Genomic DNA, 22,972 nt, shown 5'->3' with positions numbered 1-22,972 from the left:
TGGCCTTTTGTGCAACTTTCATTTTCCCAAATGAGTCCTAATTTATTGTGTGACGGTTTGTGTCACGAAGGTACGCGGCCATTTCTGAAATGATAACTTTAAACTAAACTTTTTAAAAAACGAATTGAATACAAATCTGTGTGGACGAAGGCACTACACACTACCAGGATACAGGATATTTACCGAGTGCCAGAGGCACTCAGCGAAGCCCCAAAAACACTCGGTAAATGTTTTGCCGAGTGTTACACTCGACAAACGACACTCGGCAAACTTGTTAATGGCAAACGCTAGTTTGCTGAGTGTTTTCTGTCGGGCACTCGGCAAACTTTTTTTCAAAAAAAATAAAAAAAGCACGCCGGGGAAGAAGGGCCCCACCACGCCGCACCACCACCATCCACGCCGCCGCCACCACGCCGGGGAAGAAGGGAGGGCCCCACCACGCTGCCCCACCACCGCGCCACCAGCAAAGCCGCTCGCCACAGCGACGTTGTCATCTGCGACCATCACGGGCTCCTACTCCACCATGCCGTTGAGCTGCGACGCCCTCGCCGCGGCCACCTCTGCTCGCCGTCACCAGGAAGTCGCGGTGGCGAGCCTCCATCGCCGTGCCATCCACCTTGACGAGCCTCGCCTAAGCCCGTCCTCGCTAGCGTCGCGCGTCGCCCATTCCTTCCTCGTGGAGCGACGAACGCCGACAAGCACGCCACCGGATCCGCCCGCTCCTCCCTCCGCCACCACCACCACCACGCCCGTCACCGCCGGATCTGGAGAGGGAGGGCGGGCCGTGCCGGCGAGGGAGGAGGGGAGGGCGGGCCGCTCCGGCGAGAGAGGAGGGGAGCGCGGAGAGGGAGGTCGGGGCCGCACCGGCGCCGAGAGGGAGGAGGGGGCGGCGCATGCGCATGCGCGGAGAAGGGGAGGGGGCGCTGGGGGCGGGAGGAGAGAGAATGGGTGGGGACGGGAGGGCGGGTGGGGTGCTGGACGCGGTTTGGTTAAGTAGATATTTTTGTTGTTTGCCGAGTGTCCCAGATGGGGCACTCGGCAAAGTTTTTTTTTAATTTTTTTCTTCGCCTACTTTTTTTGCCGAGTGTTTTAGATCTAAGCACTCGGCAAAGTTTTTTTTTATTTTTTTTCTTCTCCTTCTTTTTCAGAAAAAAGTTTTTTTTGTTTGCCGAGTGTATTTTTTTAACACTCGGCAAACAATCTCTTTGCCGAATGTTTTTGTTTTGACACTCGGCAAAACGTCCCGTTTGTCGAGTGTTTTTTTTTTGCAAGTGTTTTTAGCGCGGCATTCGGCAAAGAACTTGTTCACCGAGTGTCCGAGAGAATACGTTCGGCACACATAAAAACACTCAGCAAATTTGAGGATTCCGGTAGTGACATATTCATTTCATATAATATATATATTGCGAACCAGTGTAAGCTTACTTTTCTAGGAAAATCTGGCAGCAGCATACCCACTCTACATGAATTGATTCTGATGCAGCACGAAACCCATGGAGAAGGTACAACCATTCAGCTAAACAGCCTATTTGTTTATTGGTTTCAGCCAAGACTTATCAGTCAACTAATATTATTTTTCTTTCATAATAAACCAGCACCAGTCGAGTTTATCAGTCAAGAAACCAACCAGCGATCAGATTGAAAATTTGAAACCGTACAGCAAAATATTGTGAATGACGTGCTGACGCAGTGCTGCCGTAGCTAGTAGTTATTCGGTACCATATTCAATCAGCGTTTGGTTTCATGATAACTGTGAGAAATTGATGCTAATTTTTGTTTACAGTAGTTGTCGACATTCAGATAGGGACACTGACGATGTCCGTACATGCCAAAACAAGTGTAACAATCTAACATTCAGAGATTCAGTAGTTGCATGCAGCACATAGATATATGTATATATATATGTATTGTCTGGCTGCGGTTGTTCAACTGTAAAGCAAACAATGGTTAGACGCCAATCCATCCAAACTGATTCGTTCCGTTTCTTGCATATGTATTTTATGGTATAGGACTAGACGATGACGATGCCGTCCTTGTTTGCAAATTTTGTTGTACAGATCGATCGGTACGGTCGAGAGGATTTATTATATTTCTGCAGGTCCCAGCTGGTAGCTAGGTGTTTTCAATTACTGACGACTTACGAGGAAACTATGCATGGTACATGGCCAGAGTTACAAAGGTGCTACTTCAATTGCACGGCACTGTATTACTGTTGCAGTCGATGAGCTGGACCAACACTACTCTAACGTTCAGGGCTTTCGTTATTTACAGTTTCTGGGCTGGTAGTACGTGACAAGCATCGTACGTGACCGCTTGCTCGAAACCTTCTTAATTTTTTATTACAGTCTCCGCATATGATATCTTGGCATTTTGATAAGTTTCATAATTTTCGAACTTCGTTTGTTTTTTATAGAATTTAAAAACAACTCGACCGTAAGTTCGTAGTTATGTTTCGTGAGCAAGATGTTCGAAATTAGTGGTCTGTTCCTGAATGTGGCCTCACATTATACTAAATAACATGAATATCATTTTTTTCATTCATTTTTTTTATTATTCGAATGACTAGCGGTTATAATTTGAATTATTCAAAAAAAATCAATTAAATAAAATAAATTAAAGAAATATAGAAAAAGTCTGAGAAATGTGCCACATTGGAACATGGAGTACCAGATATTGTCTGAGGATTGCAAAAAAAGTTTGAACGTCAAAAGTGAAAAAAATTTGGTTTGCTAAGTGTCAAAAAATGGCGCTCGGCAAAGGAGCCTCTTTGCCGAGTGTCAGGAGAAGACACTTGGCAAAGGAGTCTCTTTGCCGAGTGTCAGGACCCATGGTACTCGGCAAAGATTTTTTAAAAAAAATTAAAAAAAACCCTCTTTGCCGAGTGCCTGGTCAGGTGGCACTCGAATAAGAATTAGAAAATAAAAAAAAAACTTTGCCGAGTGCCAGATCGGGGGCACTCGGCAAAGAGGGGATTTAACCTCCCGGCCCAGCCGGCCCACACACCGCACGCATGCACACACGCACGCACGCACGCCCGCGCCAGCGCCGCGCCGCCCACGCCCGCACCAGCGCCGCGCCGCCCACGCTCGCGCATGGGCCAGCGCGCCCACACCGCCCGCAGCAGCGCTGCCGCTCCAGCCCTGCCGTCGCCGCCCCCGCCCGCGCCGCCGGAGGAGGAGGAGAAAGGGAGGAGAGGAGGAAGAAGGAGGAAGAGAAGGAGGAGGAAGGAGGAAGGAGGAAGAAGAAGGAGGCGCCAGCCCCGCCGCCGCCTTGTCCATCAGCGCCCTAGCCCCTTCACCACCGCCGCCCTACGATGCCCACTAGGTATGTCCTACCATCGTCGTTGTAGTATTACTAGTAGTTGCGGTAGTAGTAGTGGGAGAGTAGTAGTGGTGGTAGTCGTAGGAGTGGTTGTGACATTTTTATATATATGTGGTTGGATATAATCTTGTGCATGTCGGCCATCGTACCGTTCATATATATGTGCATGTCGGCCATCGTGCCGTTGGTTTTCTTGCAGGTTTTGGAAACCTCACTGTGCAGGGGAGGTGCTGCCGAAATTTTGTATTGACAGTTTTAAGTTTCTTTTTTTTTTTGTAGAGAAGAGCCCGTCGGAGTGGAGCCGGAGTACCTCGGCGACCCTGATCGCCTTCCTCGCCGCTGCGGGTCTACCTGCACCGTGTCGCCTCGCCACTGCATCAACCCACCACGGCCCCGCTAGCCTAACTCCACCTCCACCCTAGGTATAATCCCTCTTTCCGTATCATGGTCGTAGATCACATAACCCAGTTAGGCATCTCTCGTTCGAAAGAGATACGGTTGGAAATATGTAGATATTTCCATATCTAAAACTGTATCTGTTTCGAATTGTCCATGTTTTTTGACAGCCCGCGGATGCATAGGTGGGGTTAGTTTCCATGGTCTGCTCCGATCCGAGACAGAGTTTCGACATCATCTCTCTGTTGTTCTTCGGATACACACTCTCCCTGGCAGGACATGTATTTGGAGAATAGCAGGGAGGTGCTACCAAAATTCTATCTCGGATAGGAGTAGAGCATGGAAACTAACCCCATATACGCATCCTCACATGGGATTAGGACCTATCCTCACCTATTAGATAGTAGGAACGCCGTGTAGATGCAATTGATGTTTGTATTACTTGTCGCTATATATGTTAGAGGATGGAGGGCCGTGAGTGGATGTACATGGGCCGCGCATGTTAGGGTCAGGTCACCAATGAATGGATTGACAAGACCGATGCTTTCTTGGAACGGGCATTTGGCGTGGCTACTAAAGGAGTGAGTAAAATTTGCTGTCCCTGCAGCAAATGTGCAAACAGGAAAAGACAAACGAAGAAGGTCATGGGGGAACATCTTTGGAAGAATGGATTTACGATAGACTATACCCGGTGGGTCTACCATGGTGAAGCTGATTGTATGAGAGAGGAGGTGGTGAGACCACGCGTCGGGGATCATGATGCTGATGCCGGGGTAGCAGACATGTTAAATGACTATCACGAGGCACAGTTCGCTAAAGGACGTACGGAGGAGGAGCCAGAGGCAACCGCAAAGGCGTTCTACGACATGTTTGCCGCGGCACTGAAACCCCTTCACGGCCAAACAAAGGTTTCTCAACTGGATGCCATTGGACGCATAATGGCGTTAAAGTCCCAGTATAGCCTGAGTTGAGATGCCTTCAATGGTATGTTGATAGTTATTGGCAGCCTGAATCTGGAGGGTCACCTTCTGCCAAACAGCATGCACGAGTCACAGAAACTCCTTCGTGTACTTAAGATGCCGTATGAGTAGACACATGCTTGCCCGAAGGATGATGGCGGGCAAGGATGATGACGGCTTCCCTGACCTCAAGGAATGCCTCATGATCTTTGTGGGATCTGACGCCATCCACTCCAAGCGCCAGCACAAGGTACCCTACAAAGAGGCATGTGCCACTGAGACGGTCGTCCCCTCTTTCCTTACCTGGTCTGACTCCCCAATCACTTTTGATTAGAGAGACCTTCCTTCCCATGTAGCCTGACTGTGTCGCTACCCACTTGTTGTCGACCCCATCGTCTGCAAGAAGCGCCTCACCAAGGTGCTAATGGACAGAGGCAGTGGCCTCAACATTCTCTATGTCAACACCCTCAACGCCATGCGCATCCCCCGGTCAAAGCTCCGCTCAGTGAGCTCTCCCTTCCACGGCGTGATCCCAGGGACGCAGGCATACCCACTCGGGTAGATCGACCTACCCGTCACATTTGGCGACCAAGCCAACTTCTGCTCAGAGGTCCTCATCTTCGAGGTGGTGGACTTTCCAGGGCCCTACCACGCCATCTTAGGGCGGCCATTCTACGCCAAGTTCATGGCGATCCCCAACTACACCTACCTCAAGTTGAAGATGCCAGGACCAAACGACATCATCACCGTGGGTAGCACCTTTTCGCACACCTACATGTGTGAATGCGAGCATTATGAGCTCACCACGGCCATCATCAACTCCGTCGAGCTCTCAGAGCTCAGGAATTCATCGACTACAGCAGTCCTAGACTACAATGAGCCAACCTCCTCAAGTGCCTTCCACCTGACCAAGGAAACCAAGGCGGTGGGGATCGACCCCGCCAACCCGACCAAGATGGTGCGGATCAGGACCAAGCTCCCAGCCAAATAGGAAAGCGAGCTCGCCGACTTTCTACGTGCTAATCGCTATGTCTTCACGTGGAAACCTTCTGATATGCCAAGCATACCAAGGGAGGTCGCCGAGCATACATTATGCCTCATCCAAGGGAGGTCGCCGGGCTCGACGATGAGAGGCGCAGGGCCATAGGCGAGGAGATCGCCAAACTCCGAGCTGCTGGGTTCATCAAAGAGGTATACCACTCCGACTGGCTAGCTAATCCTGTTCTTATGAAAAAGAAGACCAGGAAATGGAGAATATGTGTTGATTATATCGGCCTCAACAAGGCGTGTCCAAAGGACCATTTTTCTTTGCTACGCATAGACTAGATAGTCTACTCCATGTCAGGATGTGAAATCCTCTCCTTTCTAGATGCCTACTCAGGCCACCACCAGATCATGATGAAAGAGTACGACTAGGTCGTAACTTCATTCATCACCCCGTATGGTTTGTACTGCTATGTAACCATGCCTTTTGGTCTGAAGAACACTGGTGCCACCTATCAATGGTGCATGCAGCGATGCTTCACTGACCAAATTGACCTGCCCGACCAGCCTGACCAAGTCGAGCGGCCAAAACCAACAATCACCATCTATGTAGATGGCGTAGTGGTGAAAACGGCTCAAGCTAGCGACTTGATCGCAAATTTGGCCACAACATTCGCAAACCTCCAATGGTTTAATATCAAATTGAATCCCAAAAAATGTGTTTTTGGAGTTCCGAAGGGGAGGCTCCTTGGATACATCATGTCTGAGCGCAGCATCGAGGCCAACCCTGAAAAAATCATGACCATCTCTAGCATGGGCCCTATATGCAACATCAAGGGCGTACAGAGGCTCACTGACTATTTGGACACCCTAAGCCGGTTCATCTCCTAACTAGGGGAGCGGGGGATGCCTCTCTATAAACTTCTCAAGAAGATAGATGCATTCATCTAGACAGAAGAGGCACAACAGGCCTTGAAAAGCTTGAAAGCAACACTGACGTCGGCCCTAGTCCTCGTCACTCCCGAACTGGGAGAACTCCTTCTCTACGTCGCGGCAAACAACCACGTTGTGAGCACCGCCTAAAGGTACAACAACAGGTGCACTTTGTTGATGAGGTACTCATCAACGCCAAGGCTCGATACCCCTAGGTGCAGAAGCTTCTGTACACCATTCTGATGGTGACTCGGAAGGTCCTGCACTACTTCACCGACCATGAGGTCATGGTCGTCACCTCTTACCCGCTGGGAGACATCATCCGCAACCACGATGCCATGGGATGAATCTCCAAGTGGGCTCTTGAGCTCATGGGTCATGACATTAGGTATGTCCCTCGCACCGCTATCAAGTCTTAGGCTCTCGCCGACTTCATCGCTGAATGGACGGAAGTCCAGCACTCGAGCCCAGACATCACCCACGAGTACTGGACAATGTACTTTGATGGGTCGGTTTTGGCACCCGGCTCGGGTGCTGGAGTGGTTCTAATCTCCACGAAAGGGAGCAGCCTCTGCTACGCGATCCGTCTCCATTTTTTGGCCTTAAACAACACTGCAGAGTATGAGGCCCTCATCAACGGACTGCGCATTGCCGTTGAGGTCAGCGCTACATGGCTGTACGTCCACGACGACTTAGAGTTGGTCGTCGACCAAGTCATGAAGGAGTCCTCCTACAAGAGCCCTCTCATGGTAGCATACTGCTAGGAGGTGCGCAAGCTCGAGGACAAGTTCTGAGTGATCGAACTGTATCATGTCCCTCGAAAGGACAATGATGCCACCGATTTTCTCATAAAATTGGCTGCTAGGTGGGTTCCGTCTCTAGATGGGGTCTTCATCAATGATCTCCATGAGCCGTCTACCCATGTTCTAGAGGATCCGATCTAGACACACTCTGACACTAATCTAGGACTCGGGGGCTTCGACCTTGGCACCCCCATGACAATGTCGCCCGCTGACATCACCATGGTGGCACTCGATCATGCAGACTAGAGAGCACCACTACTCGCCTACCACCTCGAGGAGGTTCTCCCACCGGAAAGGACTGAAGCGCGACTAATCACTCGATGCATCAAGACATTTATCGCCATCGGTGATGAAATTTACAAGCAAAGTCCGTCGGGAGTACTCATAAAGTGCATCCCAACCGACCAAGGGAAACAACTCCTCCTCGAGGTCCATGCCGAAATCTACGGACATCATATGGCCCCAAGGTTGTTGGTTGGGAAAGCCTTTCACCAAGGTATTTACTATCCTACTACGCTGTGAGATGTAGAGGAGGTTGTCCATAGGTGTGAAGGATGCCAGTTCTATGCTCAGCAAACTCATCTACTGGCACAAGAGCTTCTGACCATCCCCATCACCTGGCCATTCATGGTCTAGGGCCACGACATGGTTGGACCCCTCAAAAAGGCCCCGGGTGGCTTCACTCACCTGCTCATAGCGTTGGACAAATTCACAAAGTGGATAGAGGCGAAGCCTATCACCAATATCTGCTCAAAAGAGGTGGTCAAGTTCTTCCTCGACATTGTCTATAGGTTTGGTGTTCCAAACTGTATCATCACCGACCACGAAACAAACTTCACCAAGAAGAAGTTCCTAGACTTCTATGACGGATACGGCATCATGATCGATTGGGCCTTGGTCGGGCACGCACGTACCAACGGTCAGGTTGAGTGGACCAATGGCATGGTCCTCCAAGGACTCAAGCCCTGCATCTTCGACCGACTCAAGAACTATGATGGGCGATGGGTTGTAGAACTTCCAGTGATCCTCTAGAGCCTAATAATGATGCCAAACTAGTCCATAGGGTTCACCTCTTTCTTCCTCGCATATGGAGCCAATGCAGCGTTGCCCTCCGACCTCGATCATGGTGCCCCGAGAGTAAAAGCCTTCAACCAAGACTGAGCCACGGAGGCTCAGCAGGATGCGGTTGACTTGCTCGTGGAGGCTCGTGAGATGACCGTCATCCGCCTCGCTTGTTACCAACAAACTCTCCGTAGGTACCATAAAAGAAAAATCAGGGTGAGGATCCTCGAGGTCAGTGACCTTGTACTCTAAAGGACCCAGTCAACCAAAGAGAAACATAAACTCTCTCCACCAAGGGAAGGACCCTACACGGTGATCGAAGTGATCCGGCTGGGCGCCTATCGGCTTTAGGACGACAACAGCAACGTTCTCACCAACACATGGAACATCGAACAGTTATGTCGTTTCTTCCCTTAAAACTCGGTCATACTATTCTCTTTCCATTCAACGTTTGCTCCTACAACACCCCAACTCGAGCACTCTCAGCCTAGGTCGCTCGGGGGCTCCATGGGGGTGCGATACTACCCTCCTCTTTTACTATCATATAGTAATACTTTTCGCCCAAACGAAAGGGCATCGCCCAAACGAAAGGGCATTCCGTTCCTTTGATTACCCTATGTAACTTATGTTTTAACCTCCCGACCGATCACACCCCACCATGACCTATGGTTACGAGCAGCTGAGCCTCACGGGCCACGCCTGAGTTTGTAAGGTTGCAGCCTACGGGTCAATGGACAGGTGCGAAAAAGAAAGGACAAAAAACAAAGCTATGCTAGGGTAAAAACAAGGGCGGATGGGACAAGCTTCCCCTCACGAGTGATTTCATCACAAAATGAACCTAGAATATTCACAAATGTAAAGCTATTCACACGGGGCTCCCCCATGAACTCATCTCTTACATGAACTGACTATTTCTACTCTAAACTCTATTATGGCCTCCCGGCGGCATCGGCTGTCGGTACGGTCGACAAGGACGAAGGTAGCTCGCTTCCGATTAGGATGATGTTTAGCTCTATTGGGGGTAGGATGACGCTTGCCTTTGACCTGGCCTCCACTCCCAACACAGGCAGGATGACATCTTCCTGGCGCACGATTTCAGCCACGGACGAACAGCAAGCCTCCATCACCCACTGTGCGGTCACCTGCTCGGCAACCATCTGTGCATGTGGAACCAAACTCTCCCCCAGCACATGGATTTCGTCTACGCTCCACCTATCGGCGTATCCTCTACAGATGGCCACGAAGTCCAGATCAGGGTGATGGCTCACCACCGAGGTTAGCACACCCATCGTTCAATAGAACATGCCATCGGAGATGAGCGCCCGAACTTCATTCGGGACCTCCGCTAGCTAGACGATAGGCGTACTGGTGCTCAGTCTCGACCTGAACACCTCGGAGATGACCACCTGTGTGATGTTGCAAATCTGGTTGAGCTCCCCCTTGAGAGCGCATCGCTCCTCAAGGGACTGGGCTAGCGCCTCCGTGCCCTGACCGACTGATGCTTTGACCATCTCCAGCTCTTGCTCCACAGAGCTGATCTTTCCACCTAGTTCTTGAAAAAAGACAACAAATTCAGATGCAAAGGAAAGGAAAAATCAAGGTATCAACCGAGGGTGGAATAGGTACGTACCAAGGTGGGCGCTTTTAATAATGGAGAGCCCTTCCTCTTGCTGGATCATCCTCTCGAGCAGTCGAGCGTTCGACTCCTCTACCCCTAGCATCTACCTTCGGAGCGCAACCACTTCTTGTTCGGCGTCCGACTAGGACTTCCGCTCCACCTCCAGAGCCTCCAAGGACTTCTGAAGTGCTGCCTTGGTCTCCACCAAGTGGACCTTTGCCATGTCAAGTTCCCGCTCAGCAGCAGTCACTCGCTCGACCGCACGCAGCTCCGCCACCCATGCTCCTATCGCCTTGGCCGCTCGGTCTTGGGACTCATGGTGGATGGACTCTAGCTGGTGCCTAAGCTCGTTAACCTATAGTGACGCCGTCACTTCCTACTCCATCCTATCATGCTCCTTCCGAAGAAATCAGGGCTTAAGGATTGACATCATCTCCACATCCTGTGAGACAAGAAGCTGCCATGCTGAGACAACTATTGAAAGGCCAAAGAGTCAAGGTCAACACAAAAAACATAGAGAATTTACCTCTGCAATGCATGGTAGGTCATAGGTCACAGCTTGATGGACGAGCTCAACCCACTCCAAGGCCTCCATGAGCCTCACCTTGGTAAGGGCGAGATCAGACTCCATCGATAGTCCTATCTCCCTGAGAAGGTGCCAGAGCTTCACCTCCTCCTAATCACAAAGGATGAACCGAGCCTTTCCTGGCTCAATGGGGCAAGGCCATACTAGCTCGTGGGTCACCGTCGACCTGCTGGAAGACCCAGCCATTGTAGTATCATGCGATGACTGGATCATCAACAGCTCCTAGGACGGCGGGATGACCAGTGGCTCCACCCTGGTATCTTCCTCACTAAAGAAGGGGATGTCCACCGCTAGGACTCCATGGCTCGCCGGCGGCTGCACTACCTTTGGCCTAGTCGCGGTTCCTCCTGACCCCTCTAGCTCTGACAAGGCGAGGGAACCATGCGCTCCTCCGCCAAGCGAGGCAGGGAGCCTGGTTTCCCTCCTCTCCTCCCCTACAACTATTGGAGGAGGGATCATGAGAGTCACCTCCGACCTGACCTCCGCTATCACCATAGGGATCACCGCCATCGCAGTCGCCGCCGCTGACGCTGTTCTCGCGACCGGCTAGGAAGACGCAACCCCTAGTGGCGAAGGCCGCGCTGCCACCAACCTGCTTCCCCCGCCACTCATCGCGACCTGCTGCAGGCTGGGTCTCCACTCTTCTCGCATGCGAGGCGGGGAGATTCCCAGTCCTACCAGCCCCGACCGCTATCAAACAAGCTCAGGTTAGTCACACTCAAAAACTCAACTATGAGAACAAAAAAGAGCATGAATGCATACCTATATGAAAGCGGTAGAGCCCTAAAGCCCTGACCGGCTGGCGATGAGCCAACCGGAAGAGGACCACTCACGGGTCATGACCAGCACCCCCTCACATCGACAGAGGGGGGCTTCGACCTTGGCACCCCCATGACAATGTCGCCCGCTGACATCACCATGGTGGCACTCGATCATGCAGACTAGAGAGCACCACTACTCGCCTACCACCTCGAGGAGGTTCTCCCACCGGAAAGGACTGAAGCGCGACTAATCACTCGATGCATCAAGACATTTATCGCCATCGGTGATGAAATTTACAAGCAAAGTCCGTCGGGAGTACTCATAAAGTGCATCCCAACCGACCAAGGGAAACAACTCCTCCTCGAGGTCCATGCCGAAATCTACGGACATCATATGGCCCCAAGGTTGTTGGTTGGGAAAGCCTTTCACCAAGGTATTTACTATCCTACTACGCTGTGAGATGTAGAGGAGGTTGTCCATAGGTGTGAAGGATGCCAGTTCTATGCTCAGCAAACTCATCTACTGGCACAAGAGCTTCTGACCATCCCCATCACCTGGCCATTCATGGTCTAGGGCCACGACATGGTTGGACCCCTCAAAAAGGCCCCGGGTGGCTTCACTCACCTGCTCATAGCGTTGGACAAATTCACAAAGTGGATAGAGGCGAAGCCTATCACCAATATCTGCTCAAAAGAGGTGGTCAAGTTCTTCCTCGACATTGTCTATAGGTTTGGTGTTCCAAACTGTATCATCACCGACCACGAAACAAACTTCACCAAGAAGAAGTTCCTAGACTTCTATGACGGATACGGCATCATGATCGATTGGGCCTTGGTCGGGCACGCACGTACCAACGGTCAGGTTGAGTGGACCAATGGCATGGTCCTCCAAGGACTCAAGCCCTGCATCTTCGACCGACTCAAGAACTATGATGGGCGATGGGTTGTAGAACTTCCAGTGATCCTCTAGAGCCTAATAATGATGCCAAACTAGTCCATAGGGTTCACCTCTTTCTTCCTCGCATATGGAGCCAATGCAGCGTTGCCCTCCGACCTCGATCATGGTGCCCCGAGAGTAAAAGCCTTCAACCAAGACTGAGCCACGGAGGCTCAGCAGGATGCGGTTGACTTGCTCGTGGAGGCTCGTGAGATGACCGTCATCCGCCTCGCTTGTTACCAACAAACTCTCCGTAGGTACCATAAAAGAAAAATCAGGGTGAGGATCCTCGAGGTCAGTGACCTTGTACTCTAAAGGACCCAGTCAACCAAAGAGAAACATAAACTCTCTCCACCAAGGGAAGGACCCTACACGGTGATCGAAGTGATCCGGCTGGGCGCCTATCGGCTTTAGGACGACAACAGCAACGTTCTCACCAACACATGGAACATCGAACAGTTATGTCGTTTCTTCCCTTAAAACTCGGTCATACTATTCTCTTTCCATTCAACGTTTGCTCCTACAACACCCCAACTCGAGCACTCTCAGCCTAGGTCGCTCGGGGGCTCCATGGGGGTGCGATACTACCCTCCTCTTTTACTATCATATAGTAATACTTTTCGCCCAAACGAAAGGGCATCGCCCAAACGAAAGGGCATTCCGTTCCTTTGATTACCCTATGTAACTTATGTTTTAACCTCCCGACCGATCACACCCCACCATGACCTATGGTTACGAGCAGCTGAGCCTCACGGGCCACGCCTGAGTTTGTAAGGTTGCAGCCTACGGGTCAATGGACAGGTGCGAAAAAGAAAGGACAAAAAACAAAGCTATGCTAGGGTAAAAACAAGGGCGGATGGGACAAGCTTCCCCTCACGAGTGATTTCATCACAAAATGAACCTAGAATATTCACAAATGTAAAGCTATTCACACGGGGCTCCCCCATGAACTCATCTCTTACATGAACTGACTATTTCTACTCTAAACTCTATTATGGCCTCCCGGCGGCATCGGCTGTCGGTACGGTCGACAAGGACGAAGGTAGCTCGCTTCCGATTAGGATGATGTTTAGCTCTATTGGGGGTAGGATGACGCTTGCCTTTGACCTGGCCTCCACTCCCAACACAGGCAGGATGACATCTTCCTGGCGCACGATTTCAGCCACGGACGAACAGCAAGCCTCCATCACCCACTGTGCGGTCACCTGCTCGGCAACCATCTGTGCATGTGGAACCAAACTCTCCCCCAGCACATGGATTTCGTCTACGCTCCACCTATCGGCGTATCCTCTACAGATGGCCACGAAGTCCAGATCAGGGTGATGGCTCACCACCGAGGTTAGCACACCCATCGTTCAATAGAACATGCCATCGGAGATGAGCGCCCGAACTTCATTCGGGACCTCCGCTAGCTAGACGATAGGCGTACTGGTGCTCAGTCTCGACCTGAACACCTCGGAGATGACCACCTGTGTGATGTTGCAAATCTGGTTGAGCTCCCCCTTGAGAGCGCATCGCTCCTCAAGGGACTGGGCTAGCGCCTCCGTGCCCTGACCGACTGATGCTTTGACCATCTCCAGCTCTTGCTCCACAGAGCTGATCTTTCCACCTAGTTCTTGAAAAAAGACAACAAATTCAGATGCAAAGGAAAGGAAAAATCAAGGTATCAACCGAGGGTGGAATAGGTACGTACCAAGGTGGGCGCTTTTAATAATGGAGAGCCCTTCCTCTTGCTGGATCATCCTCTCGAGCAGTCGAGCGTTCGACTCCTCTACCCCTAGCATCTACCTTCGGAGCGCAACCACTTCTTGTTCGGCGTCCGACTAGGACTTCCGCTCCACCTCCAGAGCCTCCAAGGACTTCTGAAGTGCTGCCTTGGTCTCCACCAAGTGGACCTTTGCCATGTCAAGTTCCCGCTCAGCAGCAGTCACTCGCTCGACCGCACGCAGCTCCGCCACCCATGCTCCTATCGCCTTGGCCGCTCGGTCTTGGGACTCATGGTGGATGGACTCTAGCTGGTGCCTAAGCTCGTTAACCTATAGTGACGCCGTCACTTCCTACTCCATCCTATCATGCTCCTTCCGAAGAAATCAGGGCTTAAGGATTGACATCATCTCCACATCCTGTGAGACAAGAAGCTGCCATGCTGAGACAACTATTGAAAGGCCAAAGAGTCAAGGTCAACACAAAAAACATAGAGAATTTACCTCTGCAATGCATGGTAGGTCATAGGTCACAGCTTGATGGACGAGCTCAACCCACTCCAAGGCCTCCATGAGCCTCACCTTGGTAAGGGCGAGATCAGACTCCATCGATAGTCCTATCTCCCTGAGAAGGTGCCAGAGCTTCACCTCCTCCTAATCACAAAGGATGAACCGAGCCTTTCCTGGCTCAATGGGGCAAGGCCATACTAGCTCGTGGGTCACCGTCGACCTGCTGGAAGACCCAGCCATTGTAGTATCATGCGATGACTGGATCATCAACAGCTCCTAGGACGGCGGGATGACCAGTGGCTCCACCCTGGTATCTTCCTCACTAAAGAAGGGGATGTCCACCGCTAGGACTCCATGGCTCGCCGGCGGCTGCACTACCTTTGGCCTAGTCGCGGTTCCTCCTGACCCCTCTAGCTCTGACAAGGCGAGGGAACCATGCGCTCCTCCGCCAAGCGAGGCAGGGAGCCTGGTTTCCCTCCTCTCCTCCCCTACAACTATTGGAGGAGGGATCATGAGAGTCACCTCCGACCTGACCTCCGCTATCACCATAGGGATCACCGCCATCGCAGTCGCCGCCGCTGACGCTGTTCTCGCGACCGGCTAGGAAGACGCAACCCCTAGTGGCGAAGGCCGCGCTGCCACCAACCTGCTTCCCCCGCCACTCATCGCGACCTGCTGCAGGCTGGGTCTCCACTCTTCTCGCATGCGAGGCGGGGAGATTCCCAGTCCTACCAGCCCCGACCGCTATCAAACAAGCTCAGGTTAGTCACACTCAAAAACTCAACTATGAGAACAAAAAAGAGCATGAATGCATACCTATATGAAAGCGGTAGAGCCCTAAAGCCCTGACCGGCTGGCGATGAGCCAACCGGAAGAGGACCACTCACGGGTCATGACCAGCACCCCCTCACATCGACAGAGGGAGGGGCCGACCCGGCCGGTCCTAGATCGGCCCACGAACAGCCATGACTGCCAACTCGTGGTGAAACCACCGAAGCAACTAGCTGGGTATCCCCCCGTTGGGGGTCGCGCACATGCGCCGACCATGAAGATGTGGGGGAACGATCACGTGCCTTCGACCGACCAGCGTGCTCGACCACACTCGGACCAGGGGGCCACAAAGCCGACGATGCCTTCAAAGGGTGCGGCGACTGCACCCACTTTGCCTCTCATTCGAGGGCAGTGTCTTCACTCACAGCACGCTTCCTCAACTCAGGAACATCACCACGCGTCTCCACATCACTCCTGCCACCGACGGATGCAGATGTGGGCTCACGGTGCTCCACCGAGGTCACAATAGTGCCCCTGACTTCTTTGTCCTCCGAGGCACTTATGTCGTCACTCATCTCCGTGGGCTCCTCTGACTCGAGCTCCGCCCCCACATCACTCTAGCTCTCACCCCCAGACTCGCCGGTTGATCTTCTTCTTCTTGGCAAGCGTTGCCTCCCTCTGGGCAGCTTGCTGAGCCGCGCCTTCTGGCCCTCTTGGAAGATGTGGCTAGGATTTATAGCCCGCGAGTCCCTTCAAAATGGTCAATTCAGAATCAATCAAAACATCAAAACAAGAAGGAAAAGGTCACAAAAAGGGGGGACATACCAAATTAGACAACTTCACGGCATGAAGGGGATCGGGCATCCCTTCGAGGGAGTCTTTATCCCTCAACTATAGTACCCAATTGAGACAACTTTAGACTTCATCCTTTGGCAACTCCTCCAGCGATGCATGGTCGGGATCCATCGGGCCAGAGTATTCCCACATCGGCCATGTTCTTTTCGCCAACAGAGCAACCCGATGGCGGAAGAAGGTATGAAGGACCCGCAACCCATCGAGGCCATGTTGCACAAGCCTCTGAAGCTCCATCTCAATAACATCTAACTTGTTCTGTCGATCGGCGGGACCCCACGACCATCTTTCCCTCCTCTCCGGCCTTCTTCTAGTAAACATTGGGAATGACGCTTCCATCGGGTTCCTGATATAGAACCACTCACCGTGCCACCCCCGGTTGGAGTCACAGGGGAGTATGCAGGGTAGGGGACTGACGGCTTCGATTTCTTCTACAAGGCAAATCCCCCCACCGGCGTGATTCTGGGCGGCATCCCCACGGACAGGGCTCGCCCACTGAAGATCTGCCAGAAGTGGTCCATGTGCGGCTCCATCCTGAGGAAGGCCTCGTAGACGGTGATGAAGTTGGTGATATGCAGTACCCTAGTTGGGTTGAGGTGCTGTAGCTCCTGACCCCACTCATTGAGGAGCCTGCGCAGGAACCAGTGCATGAGATACCTAAGCCCACACTCATGGAAGGTGAGGAAGGAGATGACCTCATTGGCCTAGGGTTGCGGAACAACTTCCCTCGGCATAGGAGCCCTCCAACGCATTACCTCTTTTGACAGTAGCAACCCCTTCTCGGCGAAGGCGGGCAGCACCTCCTCATCCACGTTGGAAGGCCTCCAGTTCGACACCGCACCTTGGATTTATGAACAAATTTGTGAGTTCTCCTCTCACTTGCTCTACCCTCCTCTCTCCTAGAAACCACCATGGCACATGAACAAACTTTGCGAAAGGGAGGAAGGAGGAACAGCAGCGGTTGAAGGAAGGCGAAAGAAAGGGAGGAAAATCCTCTTCCTTCCCCCTATTTAATGCAGAAAAGCATGCAACAGGACGTGGCTCTGGCTAAAGGGACGCGCCCTGCCCAACAAAATGTTGCTCGGTTTGTGAGATGTGGCCTGGGCAAGGCCCACCACTACCATAACCCAGATACGGGAAATAAAGCGCAACTGCACGCAAACGTTCCTTCGTCTTCCCTAGCAGGATTTGGAAGGGGCCACCAACAGAATCTCCTTCAAGGAGAGGCCAATGGGTCACCCGAGTCGATTAGACAGCTCGAGCAACTGTCGAGAGACTGGTAAGGAGCAGCAGGATGCCTCAAGCGACTTATGCCGACCCCGTCATGAACGATGGACACGGATCCCATTCGGACATATCCGATAGGAGCTCCCTAGACCTGTCACTCGAGCCATCGAGGTAACCTTACCAAACCCCCTTGTTTTGTTTTCTAGTGCATAATCATTCATTCATCCATTCTCGTGCATGCAATCATACATTCATCCTACACATCCAAGCATTGCATATGCAGTTATTGCATCACAATGCTTCGTGTTGTGTCACGAAGCGAAAGTCGCCTCATTTGAAATGAACGATGACCGACCGAGGTTTGAAGGCCAACCCACAACGGGCTCAAGGCTGCTTCACGTTAAACAGAGCAAGAGGAGAAAACACAGATGAGCCCTAGCGGCCCTCGCCCGATCCGCTCAGAAGCAGATCGGGTCATCTCGACCTTCTTGTTCGATCCTGACCTCGAGCCATGCCCACAGAATCTCCATCGAGGGGAGGCTAGCGGGCCATCTGAGTCGGTCTCCAGAACAGCTCAGGCATCTATCGGGAGGCGGGTTAAGGAGTAGTGGAATACCACGTGAGGGCTTTGCCGACCCCATTATGAATGATGGACCCAGATTCCACTTGGATGTACCCGTTATTAAGATCACCGAGTGCGTCACTCGAGCCATCGAGGCAAGCGACATTAGCTCAACCCCTTTGGCTATGGAAACCACGGACGGGGTAACACACGAAACTAGACCAACCCCTCGGTCGTGCCCGACACTTGGGTCGGCGCTCCGCCTCCCCCGACCCCTCGGCCACGACTGACACTTGGGTTGGCACTCCGCCACACCCGACACCTCGGCCGCGCCCGACACTTGGGTTGGCGCTACGTCTCGCCCGACCCCTCGGCCACGCCGAACACTTGGGTTGGCGCTTCGCCTCGCCCGACCCCTCGACCGCGCCCGACACTTGGGTTGGCGACACCCGACACTTGGGTTTGCGCTCCATCTCGTCCGACCCCTCGGTCGCGCCTAACACTTGGGTTGGCACTCCGTCTCGCCCGACCCCTCGACCATGTCCGACACTTGGGTCGACGCTCCGTCTCACCTAATGGCGACCCATGATCTTACACCCACCGGGTGTGCTCGTGGAACAAGTGTAAACAACCACTTCACAACTTCACAGAAGTCCCAAAAGGGCTCGGGGGCTCCTGTCGGGTTCATAAACCCGGGGTCCCCAATGGGCCTGCTTCCCAGCAAAAACTTGGCCTAGCAGACGACGTAGCGACAATGCACGCCTCCTGGGCCGGCCCAGATACCAAATGACAGGCCGGGAGAACGATCCGATCTTCGACCAGAAGGCCTGGCCAAGGTGGGGACAAAATCTGACTCTGACCTCCTTTTCTGACTGAGGATACACCAGACCTCTGCTTACAGCTCTTCCCCGACTGACACGGTCAGGGCCGATTGGGAACGACTGACCAGGGACGCCCACTCGGTGATGGCCCGAGGATCAGGCAGAGCAGATAAGGTAAGGCGCTCAAGTCAAACCACAATACCGTGGACCGTACCCTACTATACCCTACATACCTACAGGACGGTGCCACCAAGCCATGCCAGATCTACACTATGCAACCTTCCAGGTGTGTCAGAACTCAAACAGTATTGTAGGCGCCGACATTTGCCATACCAGGCGAACACGGTAGAGCCTGCCACATGCATCTGGACATAAAACAATATTGTGGGCGCCGACGACCGTCTCGTACCTGACAGCATGGGTAACATGACTAGGTAGCACACATATACATTCTCTCTCTTCCTCTGACTTGTAAGAGCCCATTCCCTTCGACTATAAAAGGGGATGAGCTCTCTCCCAAAAAGGGATGTGGCTATTCTGACTCTGGCTCTCTAGCTCTCCTCAAAGAAGAGAAGTTAGACGACTCGAGCACTAAAGGACCCGAGAACTCGAATAGCTCAATAGCTCTAGAACTCTAAAGCTACACAGAGCATACGCTCCAATACTTAGCGCACGTTAGAGCCCCAGTCACTCTCGGTCCTTCGGTTCAGAATCCGACCGGGCCTTTAACACCCCCCCTTCTTATTCCTACTCGTTTGTAACCCTATAGCAAACTTCGAGCACCTGGGCTCAGGAATAAAGTCACCGACTGACTGAAACTGGACGTAGGGCACGTTGCCTAAACCAGTATAAATCCTGTGTCATTGAGTGCTAGACCATATCCGATCACAACGCACGGCAAAACTATAAATATTTACTTGTTGGTCACTTTTTGCACGTTGATGTGGCGAGAGATCAAGTTTATAACACTTTTCGTTCTTTTTCTAAGTTAGGAGTACCAAAAACATGTAACCATTTGGAAATACACTATATGCAGCATCCTACGACTGAAATGTATTATTTATATATTTGAATTTAAAAATATTTTTCTATTTTGGAATAAAAAATTGGTTGCCAGCTAAAGGCAAAACACTCGGTTGTACGTAGCAATTCTGTGTATAAATAATTTTTTTGGCTATGTTAGCTGTTACCACGTCATCAGTACCATGTCGCCCAAAATAACTATAAATAGATCTGAGTGAAGGTTTGGAAAGTGAACTGTTTATACAGTCAAAGGCTGAAAGGTCAATCATGTTGTAGTTATCATAGATAAGAGATGAAAACTGAACTCGAGCTATATATTGATGTTGTAAAATAAATGGACTTCCCTCTATCATATAGTCTACAGGTACATATACTTCCACTTGAGGAATTAATACAGTTGCACAATGTAGCTACTAAAGTGTGGCTTGCTTTGTACAGTTCCACAGCGTGGTCTTAATCTAGCAATACCACGTGTTACTTAGGGTCTGTTTGGACTCTCAGCTCCAAACTAACTTTAGCCACTAAACTTTGAACCATAAAGTTGCGTTTGGATTTAAAGTTAAATTTTAGAGCTAACTGAACTCAAGGACATGTCTGTCCGTGTGTATAGCCATTAGCCATGGCATCGTACGGACTTTGAGCTAAAAAGGGTTCAAACAATATTCCATGCACTACGGGATACACGAGCTTTGCTGAGTGCCTAGGGCACTCGGTAAAGTCCCAAAAAAACTCGGCAAAGCGTTTGCCGAGTATAACACTTGGCAAAGGTTTTAACGGCAAAGAGCTGTTTGCCGAGTGTCAAATGTCGGGCACTTGGCAAAGACTATGCTGAATCAAAAAAAACCACTCGGCAAAAATTTTTCGGGAAAAAAAAAACAAGTCCCGCCACCGCCACCACCACCACGCCCCGCCGCCGGCCACCACCACGCGCGCCCGCCGACATGCTCCTCCCTGCCGGATCCGCCATCGGAGGGCACCTCCCCATCGGATCTGCTGCCTCCACACTGTTGCTCCCCACTGGATCCGCCTGCCGCCGCCGTGGATCTGATCACCGGCGAGGGAGAGACTAAGGGAGATGAAGAGTGGAAAAGAGAGGGAGATGGGGAGAGCTGACCTACCTCGGACCCACGCCGGCCGCCGCAACCCCATCGTCGCCGGATCTGAGCCTCAGCATCCGAATCCGACGCATGCCGCCATCATGAGGCCGATCCGCCGCGGATCTGCCGCCGTTGAGCTCCCCTTGGCCCTCCTCGCTGGATCCAATGCCAGCCGCCGTCGCGAGGACCACCCACCGTAGATCCATCGGCCTAGAGCTCGCCTTGGCCCTCCACGCCAGCGGGGGAAGAAGGGAGGGGAAGGCCGAGGTGCCAGCGGGGGAAGAAGGGAGGGGAGGGGCGCCCACGGGGGAATCAAGAAGGGGGAGGGGGAGGGGAGGGGGGCCGCCGGCGAGGGAAGAAGGGAGGGGAGGGCCGGGCGCCGACGAGGGAAGAAGGGAGGGGAGGGGCGCCCGCGGGGGAATCAAGAAGGGGGAGGGGAGGGGTGGGGGAATTAATTAGGATTTTTGTCCTTTGCCGAGTGTCCTAGATCTGGAGACTCGGCAAAGTTTTTTTTAATCTTTTTTCTTCTACTTCTTTCCCAGAAAAAAAAATTTATTTCTTTGTCGAGTGCAAAAAATAAAACACGGCAAACTCCCTCTTTGCTGAGTGTTTTTTTTACACTCGGCAAACTCTCTCTTTACCGAGTGTTTTTAGCGCAGCACTCGACAAAGAACTTGTTCGCCGAGTGTCCAAGTGAATACACTGGTAAACATAAAACACTCGGTAAATTTAACGTTTCCGGTAGTGATGGCACCATACAGACTTTGAGCTGAAAAGCGTTCAGACAATATTGCATGGCACCGATGCGTGAATAGAGACGGAACTGTCGCTCGTGTGCGTGAAAGAGAGGGGTATCGGTGCCTTTTAGCAAGGGAGAAGGAAAGTTTAGAGCACGTGCTGCTTTAGCTCATATTTTTTGTCTCATACTCTAATAGACTCTGAGGGGGTGAGTTAAAGTTTAGCTCTAATTCTACAGTACCTGTTTGAAGGTTTAGCTCTAAAGTTTAGACCTCTAGACTCTAGAGATGGAGATTCAAACAGGGCCTTAATTAGTTGTAAGGTCGTCTTTGTTATACTGCTTTAATTGCACTGCACTGTTTGAACAATTATTATTGTAATCTGTACTGTAGTAGTACAGTATTAAGGACCTACGGTGTGCGGCAGTGTGGTACATACTACATACATGCACCCCAATGGGGACGTGTGGCCGGCCCTGTATATAGTATTGTCCGTAGAAGGCAGGACGAGTGGGACGCAAGGCCGGCTTGCTTAGCTTCTTCCTGCCGTGCTCAGCCATATGGCTTTTTATGATCGAGTAGTAGTCGTATGCATGTGTACTGACCATACTAGGCAGCTTGCGGTTTCGGCAATGGTGTATGCAGGGAGTAGGATGAGTAGAAGTAGAAGCAATATTTGTTTACTTTCGGGGAACAAACAAAGAGTAGAAGCAAGTGGAGCGGTTATCATTCGTCACCTAGCTACTCTGATGCGTTGGCCCTTCTTTCTTCTTCGAAATTCCTCGCTCGCTCGTCTTCTTCCTGAATCCTAAGGAAGCTGGACAGAGTGAACCCGCCGCCCGATGATTGGCTGGCACCGTACGCGGCGTACGATGCGCGTAGTTGGTGGTGAGGTGAGGCGCTGTGATTCTTCAGGTTGTTGGTGCGTGTGGTAGTGGCACTGTGGTGCCATAGCAGCACAGCCTGCTGATGCGGCCGCCCAGGGCCACACGCCTGCGTGGTGGAAGTGGTTAGTGGTATGGCCTGCTGGGGGACGGCCGGAGCCGGAGCCGGACAGGACGGGCGCCGGCCCCCGCCATTGGATCGGGTCGGAGTTGCTCTATTTGCGGATTGATTGCCGCGCGAGAGAGCAGCCTGAAATCTGAATGGACGGATCGGAGATGGAGATGGAGACGGAGACTGGACGCAGCACGGCAGCAGGACGCTTACTGCTTCCTTTCGCCGTTCGTTCGTTTCTCCGTAGCTACGTTACTCCTCCTACTCGCTTTCGTAGGATTGGATGGATTGGATGTCCACCTTTTCCTTTCAT

General features: G+C 51.9%; 1 protein-coding gene across 1 annotated transcript in view; it reads right to left on the bottom strand.

The window, feature by feature from the left end:
• LOC136479544 (probable catabolite repression protein creC) overlaps positions 1 to 22,972 on the bottom strand; it is a 194,914-nt gene that overhangs the window by 90,676 nt on the left and 81,266 nt on the right. The window lies entirely within an intron of this gene.

Source organism: Miscanthus floridulus, chromosome 9, assembly GCF_019320115.1.
Source record: "Miscanthus floridulus cultivar M001 chromosome 9, ASM1932011v1, whole genome shotgun sequence".
NCBI lineage: Eukaryota > Viridiplantae > Streptophyta > Magnoliopsida > Poales > Poaceae > Miscanthus > Miscanthus floridulus.
Note: the sequence above shows the minus strand (reverse complement) of the source record. Positions and strands in the feature narration are given on the sequence as shown.